This window comes from Mustela nivalis, assembly GCF_964662115.1.
Source record: "Mustela nivalis genome assembly, chromosome: 10".
Taxonomy (NCBI): domain Eukaryota; kingdom Metazoa; phylum Chordata; class Mammalia; order Carnivora; family Mustelidae; genus Mustela; species Mustela nivalis.
In genome coordinates this window covers 34,370,703-34,378,448 of record NC_139029.1, presented here as the reverse complement: position 1 = coordinate 34,378,448, position 7,746 = coordinate 34,370,703, and the positions used below count along the sequence as shown (strand labels likewise).

Here is a 7,746-nt window from a genome sequence, read left to right as displayed (position 1 = left end):
GAGGAACTGCCCCTTCCAAACTCTCAATCTATGTAGCTTGGGTACAGCTGACCCCATACTCTGCTTCCAAGGGTGCCACGTGACCTAGGCCTGTACAATTAGGACATTCCATCTCGCTGGACTCAGTGATTGGTGCAGGGGTGATCATGTGACCCAAGCTAAGCCAATAAGACTCAACCCCCAGAATTTTTCTGCAGTTATGTGGAGAAACTTGCATTCTGCTGGATGGAGTTGCTAAGCAGGTAGAATGTAGCCTGCAGGTGCTGGACACTATCCTTGTCACCACCTGGGGAAACCTCAGAGGGAAGGAGAACTGAGAATGAATCTGGTTCCAGCTAACACTGTTTGAGCACCTCTACTTAGCTGTGTGTCAAGTAAGACCACCCTTTTATTTGGTTTAAGTTTGTTTTCTGTCATTTATAGTTAAAAAAGTCACACTAATATAATGGTGATACTAGACCAAGTGGGAGATTTTACAACTTGAGTATTTTTATTTGATCTCAATGAAAGGTGATGACATGTAATTACACAGGGGCTAAACACAGGTCATGAGAAGATATCTGTTGTTAATAACTAGTCCCACCCTATCAAATATGGGAAACTAGAAATATTCATAATGTTTATGGGTATGAACAACTCTTCTAGGATTAGATTGGAAACATTTTTTGTTTTCTAACTTGTTATTATCAAGACAGATCCAGAAAACCAATTCAGAAATTAGCTTAAAATTCAGAAGGAAGGGGCACCTGGGTGGCTCAGGGTGCTGGGATCGAGACCAGCATCGGGCTCTCTGCTCAGCAGGGAGCCTGCTTCCACCTCTTTCTCTGCCTGCTTCTCTGCCTACTTGTGATCTCCGTCTGTCAAATAAATAAATAAAATCTTAAAAAAAAAATTCAGAAGGAAGTCAATTCCCTCACTCCCTCGACCCCTTTCTGGAGTTCATGGCCTTGGTAACCTTGATGATCTATTTAGTTCAGGCTTGTCCTAGTTATTGTCCACCTGCCCTGTTAATATTTTTGAGGGTATCAGAGTAGGGACTATGTTAGAAAAATAAAGAAGAGGAAAGAAGAGGAAAAGTTTATATTTTTTGTTAACTTTGCTTCCAGGGGTGCCAAATTACTTTGTCCAATAGTGAGGAGCAACACTATTAAAAAAAGCTTTCCTGGGGGCACCTGGGTGGCTCAGTGGGTTAAGCCTCTGCCTTTGGCTCAGGTCATGATCCCAGGGTCCTGGGATCAAGCCCCGCATCGGGCTCTCTGCGCTGCAGGGAGCCTGCTTCCTCCTCTCTCTCTGCCTGCCTCTCTGCCTACTTGTGATCTCTGTCAGATAAATAAAGAAAAAATCTTAAAAAAAAAAAAAAAAAAAAAAAAAAGCTTTCCTGGATCAAAAGAGGGAAGTCACAGGTAAGTTCTGAGACAGATCAGGTGTGTCAGGTACTAGACTACACTTCAGGGGCTCATGTTTCCCAGTGCTAGGCTGGTTACTTCTTGTAACTGTGTGCTGTAGGTCTGTGAGCATGCTGGTGATTTCTCTTCACTCATATACTCATAGGCCTTTGAGAGTCAGGCGCTGAGACAGGTCTAGCAGGAAGCCTTAGATACCATGCTTATGGTGACATTTGACTGTATGGTTCAGGGCAAATCATTACTACCCTAACTATGAATGTGGAGTTGGGGAGAGGAGTGATTGGCAGGACCCAAGCCAAGCGTATGTTTATGGGGGTTGTCCCCAGAGAAAATGCTCTAAGTTTCCCAAGGGAGAGGACCAGAACATCCTCCAAAGGAGATGCTTCAAGTCCTGATTAATGGGGTTATATAGAATATTTGACATTTTTGGCTGCCTAGCATTTGAACACCCTTCCTATTTTGGAGGACTCCCAAATCAGATGGGAAGGAAGGCCCATAAACTCTAATATGAGGTTGAGTGTGGTGCTAGAAGATGCAAGAATGAGATAAAATGCTGTTTTAGGATTTGGGGCTGCCCATTAAACTCAAAATAGCTAATGGGAGGTATAATGTATAGCCTAAAAGAGGGAGAGGAAAGTTACAGTGACTGATCAAAATAATTTACCACTGCAGGAAGAACCTGTGAAAAAGCTGTTTTCCTGTTTGTGGCCCACACAGTAAGCATTAGGGTTCTTGGGGAAGCCCTCTCAGGCACTACTACGGGCCCTTTGGGGAAAGAGTGAGAAAATTGAGCAGTAGTTCAGAGGGCAAATGTAGTGACCTTAGTTAGGATTCTTGGGTTGCAAGTAACAGTATCAAGTTGGAGCCTGCTTAAACAAACAAGGAATTTCACACATTGGTACTAAGAGGGGAGAAACAGGATCCAAAGGGAATAATAGTGATTTTCACTGAGTGCTGCTTTTGCAAGAAGCACAAGATGAGCAGAACACAAGGTAGTCCCTACTCTTGAATTAAAAAAAGTCACTGTGAGTGTATCATTTTTCAAATTCTCAGAGCTGAAGATATAAATGACCAGGCTTTTCATGTTCTATACTTGTAGTTTTCTTTTCTTTTCTTTTTTTTAAGATTTTATTTATTTATTTGACAGACAGAGATCACAAGTAGGCAGAGAGGCAGGCAGAGAGGGGGCGCGGGGGTGGGGGGGTGGGGAAGCAGGCTCCCTGCCCAGCAGAGAGCCTGATGCGGGGCTCAAATCCAGGACCCTGGGATCATGACCTGAGCCATAGGCAGAGGCTTTAACCCACTGAGCCACCCAGGCACCCCTACTTGTACTTTTCTTATTCAAATGGTGATCTTAAGTCCCAGAGGTTGCATCATTTCCCCAGACTTCAAAGATGATGGCCCTACAAATGTATCCAGGGAGGATGCAGGAGGCCTTGTTTTAACATATTGATTTTATAAAATATTTCTAAAGGATGCTTGCAATTTTATTGTTCATAGAAGCTGGGATAATGCCTTTTTTTTTTTTTTAAAGATTTTATTTATTTATTTGACAGACAGAGATCACAAGTAGGCAGAGAGGCGGGCAGAGAGAGAGAGGAGGAAGCAGGCTCCCCGCTGAGCAGAGAGCCGGATGCGGGACTCGATCCCAGGACCCTGAGATCATGACCCGAGCCGAAGGCAGCGGCCCAACCCACTGAGCCACCCAGGTGCCCCCCCCTTTTTTTTAAACCAAAATGTCCAAAACAGGAACTGCACTGATTTTGCCCTGTAACAAGAAAACAAGACAGTTCAGATTTGAGACCCGTGGAATTAATAGGGTAATTATTGTACATTCCAGAACAGAGGCACGAACTGCAAATTGTTCCAAACTATTGAAATAATGACCACAGGAAGTGAGCATACTTTAAAACCCTATATGGTGTTACATTTCAGAAATGAGCTGGGTTGGAAAATGAAACCAGCTTCTCTTCTCGCTGCTGAGTTTTCCTGAATTTCCTACAAGCGGCTTGGAATTTCTCAAACAATTCACAGCTGATAAAATAGAAGGACAGCAGAACTCAATGTCAGTGATGAAGACCACAGAGGTAGCCAGCAGGATAGAAGGGTCACTGTCCCTTGCATTTCTGTAACCAAAAACTCTACAATTTTTTAATTTTTTTTTGTCCTCTTAAATAAACAGGAATCAGCTGAAGACTTACAGAAAGGATTATCAGGGTAACCTGAATTTAGGCTGCCCCAGAACCTTCTTGGAGAGTTTAGTTTCTTCTTACAGCTTTTATTTGCTCAAAGAACATTCATTGGCTACCCACTGTGTGCCAGGCCTGATCCTGGACACTAATGATTCAAGAACATGGTCTCCACCCACGAGGAAATCCCTCATCATGGGGAAGAGATAGACCTAGAAACAGACATTTTGAACATGGTGTGCCAAGGGCTGTGCAGAGCCTGGCATATGAGTGGGAGTTTGCCATTTAACAAGGGAGTGTGTTTTTGAGGAGAAATTTCTACTGTTTTGAGGACTGCAGTAAAACTAGTTTTAGGAGTAACAGGAAAAAACTGTGAGAGTGATGGGAAGAGGTAGGCAGGGGCTAGATCATCAAAGCCTTGAATACCAAGCTGAGATTTAAATTTAGCCTGAAGGTAGAAGGAATTAAGGCAGAGTTTATCTAAGGAAGTTTTTTGTTTTCTTGGTTTTTTTTTTTTTTTTAACCTGAGCCAAAGGCAAAGGCTTTAACCAACCCACTAAGCCACCCAGTTGCCCGGCAAGGAAGTTTTTTATTTAGAGTCATCATTCGCTGCGGAGTATGGACCAGAGGGGGCCAGACAGGGAGATTATAAGGAGGTTGTTGCAGAATCTGTTTAAAGATGATGAGGGACGCTCTGGTTGACCTGATTTTTGGGTCAGTTTTCAGTGAAAGTTTTTCAGGCTTGGAGTTAATCATACAGATTTGGGAAACAGAAATAAACAGACCGTATGTTTAAATCAGACATATATAGGTTTGGGCAGCCGAGATGTCACCTCCTTTAGGAAGCCTTTACTCACCTGCAGGTGGGCAGAAATCATCACTGTTTGGGGTGCTCACACAGAACTTTGTCAATTTCTCTATTATAGAATTTACTATAATTATTTATTCCTTTGTTGGCCCCTCCTCTATGGGCTCCAGACTCAACGTTAGGCACTCTGCCTTTTCTCTTTTTTAATTTTATTTATTTATTTGACAGAGAGAGACACAGGGAGAGAGGGAACACAAGTAGGGGGAATGGGAGAGGGAGAAGCCGGCTTCCCACCGAGCAGAGAGCTAGATGGAAGTCTGAGGACTCTGAGATCACGACAGGAGCGGAAGGCAGCCGCTTAACAACTGAGCCACCTAAGTGCCCATAGGCACTCTGTTTTATTCATTTTTGTACCCCCAGTGTTTGGAAGCATCAATAAACATTCATTAATTGAATGAAGTGGGGAGGGAAGCTGTGGAAAAGGTACTGAACTGGCTGTCAGGACATGGGGATGTAATCCTGGCTCTGCTACCAAGTGGCTGAGTGACTTTGAACATGTCCCCTCACTGCTCTGGGTCTCAATTTCTTCATCTGTAAAATGAGAATAAAAATACAACCCTCGTCCTCAGGGTTATGGAGATTAAATGAGGTAACAGAGCTTACCAGCTGCCTGCCCTGTTTGTGCCCTGCCCTTGTCAAACAGCCTAGACTATTGTTCCTGTCGTTTGGATCTCATTTACTCTCTCTCTCCTGGTGAGAGCTGAGCTGAAAGCTGTTGCCTTGATGAAGGGGAAGTTTGCAGCAGCCGCATTGGTACCATCCAGGTGGCCCCTGTGTTGCTGGAAGGGCAGACAACAAAAAGAGAGGAGTATGTTAAGCTAGAGAGAGAGAGAGACTCCTGCTTTCTTGTGATACCCTAAAGCTGAAGGAGGACTGAAAGTGGGGAGAGTAAGGCAGGGAAGAGAGATATCATGTGCTGAGGGGTCTGAGGAAGCCCTTAAATGGTGTTCCCTAAACCCAGGAGTTTAGCAGCATTTGGAGGAATGCCACTTCTATGAAGACCACTCATTCATTCAATGTTTATAATTTTTCAGTGCCTTGGGCTGATATCATTAACACTATCATAGTTTCTTTTTTCTTTCCTTTAAAAATTTTTTTTTTTATTTAAATTCCAGTTAGTTGACATACCACATATTATGAATTTCAGGTGTACAATTTAGTGATTCAACACTTATATACCACTCCTGGTGCTCATCACAAGAAATGTACTCCCTAATCCCCATCACATAGTTTTTCAAGTTTTAAGAAAGATGTGCAGGAGAGAGAAAACATTGCAAATGCAGGTAAAAGGAATACCACTCTGATAAAAAAGGAAAATCATGATTTTAGACATTACTATCTCAAGAGATGACTATCCATTCCCAGGTGAGAGGTCTTTCTGGAAGATCCACTAGCTCTGGTCTTTTTACATTGGTCTTTTTACTTTTTACAAAAGTAAAGGGAAACTTTTATGTCAAAACTTGATATGTGCCCAACCTACAAGGCATATGGCTGAGGAGGTCCTCAAATTTGCAACTGATGATTTGTAGAGTTTTCTTGGAATACCGTTTACTGAGTTTATTTAGCTGCTGGACTTGGCCTTATCATAAGATATTTGGTCAAGAAAGATGATGGGGGGGGGGGAAGAGGGGGATTGAGGCCAGTGATTCTTCCCCAAAGGCCAAAGTCAATTCTGGCATTAAAGCTAGTGACCTTAAAAAAATAATAAAAGTGTGTTTCCATTTTGCAAGGCTTTTAAAAAATAATGTGTGCTCAGATGGCACCTTTAATCACGAAGAACTTTTGGCTGAGTTCCAGGCTGATTCTGCTGGCACAGAGAGCTCTGAGATCATACCCTATATTCAGTGCACAGGAGAAAAATTTCATCCATCTCTGAAAAAAAGAGGGGGAATTGGAGCATATTTGAACAGTTTGATAGCAAGACCATATCAGGGTGAAAAGTGAAGGACACCTTATTCATTTGGAGTTATAGAAAAGTACTATTAATTCTAAATACTTAAGTGGCATTTTTTAAAAAAAATTTTCAGTGTTTCATAGTAAGCTAAGAAGCTTGCATAAATCTGAAGACAATCTCTTATTTCACAGATAAATAAAGGCAGACAGATTTTTGACTTACCTAAAATTACTTTAAATTAAAAAGAGTGGCACCTGGGTGGCTCAGTTGGGTTAGGCGAGTCTGACTCTTGATTTCCACTCAGGTCATGATCTCAGGGTTGTGGGATCTAGCTCTGTGCTTAGTGGGGAGTCTGCTTGAGATTCTCTCCCTCCCTTTGCCTGCATCCCCACCTTAAATAAAGTAAATAAATAAATATTTTAAAAAATTGTTTGTTTATTATTTATTTGACAGAGAGAGAGAGCAAGAGCACAAGCAGGGAGAGCAGCAGAGGGAGGGAGAGAAGCAGGCTCTCTACTGAGCAGGGGGAGCTTGATCCCAAGATCCCAGGATGATGAATTGAACGGATGGCAGACAGTTAACTGACTGAGCCACCCCAGCACCCCTAAACAAATATTTTTTAAAAAATTTAAAAAAGAAAGGAAGGAGGCAAAGAGGAAAAAAAAATTCCAAAGTAGCAGGTTGTGACCCAGGAGTTTGAGCTCTTAGAGCTGAATTTAATCCACACCCAGGCCAAATATAATTCTCCAGGATGGAAATGGTCCAGGACACCAGAGCTAACATTCTCTGCCTTTGCCAAAGAGCCTGAGGTGGTTTGATGACATGCAGTCACAACCTCACTTTTATTTCCCAACTGAAGGAAAGTAAGGCCAGCATCATATGACAGGTGCTTCCCACCATAGCAGGGCAGTGGTTCCAGACCCATTCAAAGGAAATGTGCTTCCCCTTAATTTATCGTTGCCTCTTGCATCACTGTTATTTTTTGGAGGTCTCCTATTCAAAGCTTTACTTGTTGGATAGTTGGATCATATAATTTTAGGTGGCAGGATTGACTCAAGCTTTACCCCAAGTGCCAGTGTTGAGGATCAGACTATATACTGTGCTGCTTCTTCACTGTATTTCTCCAAGTCTTAGGTTTGGGAAAGGCTGGGTGATTGCTCTGCATTTTAAAAATTGAAACCCCACCACTAAATGATGTAAAGTGGTCCAGGCAAAAGCTGCTGTGGAAATCTGAAAGCCATTATCTTTTCCACACTTCCTCTCTTCACCTTCATTTTGTTTGGGAATGCACAGGGACACCCGTGAACAAAAATAAACCAACTTGCCCTTGACTGATTGTTCTGCCTTTCGAGTTATCACATGTGAGTACTTCTGGCTCCCAGATATGGT

The 7,746-nt window shown here is 42.6% G+C and overlaps 1 protein-coding gene across 1 annotated transcript in view; it reads left to right on the top strand.

The window, feature by feature from the left end:
• The first annotated feature begins 233 nt into the window (after positions 1-233).
• The window catches only part of LOC309842697 (phosphatidylinositol 3-kinase regulatory subunit gamma), a 137,803-nt gene continuing 130,290 nt past the window's right edge, over positions 234-7,746 (top strand). Inside the window, exon 1 of the mRNA XM_082687294.1 lies at positions 234-374. The gene's annotated coding sequence lies outside the window, so the exon portion shown is untranslated. The remainder of the gene's footprint in view (positions 375-7,746) is intronic.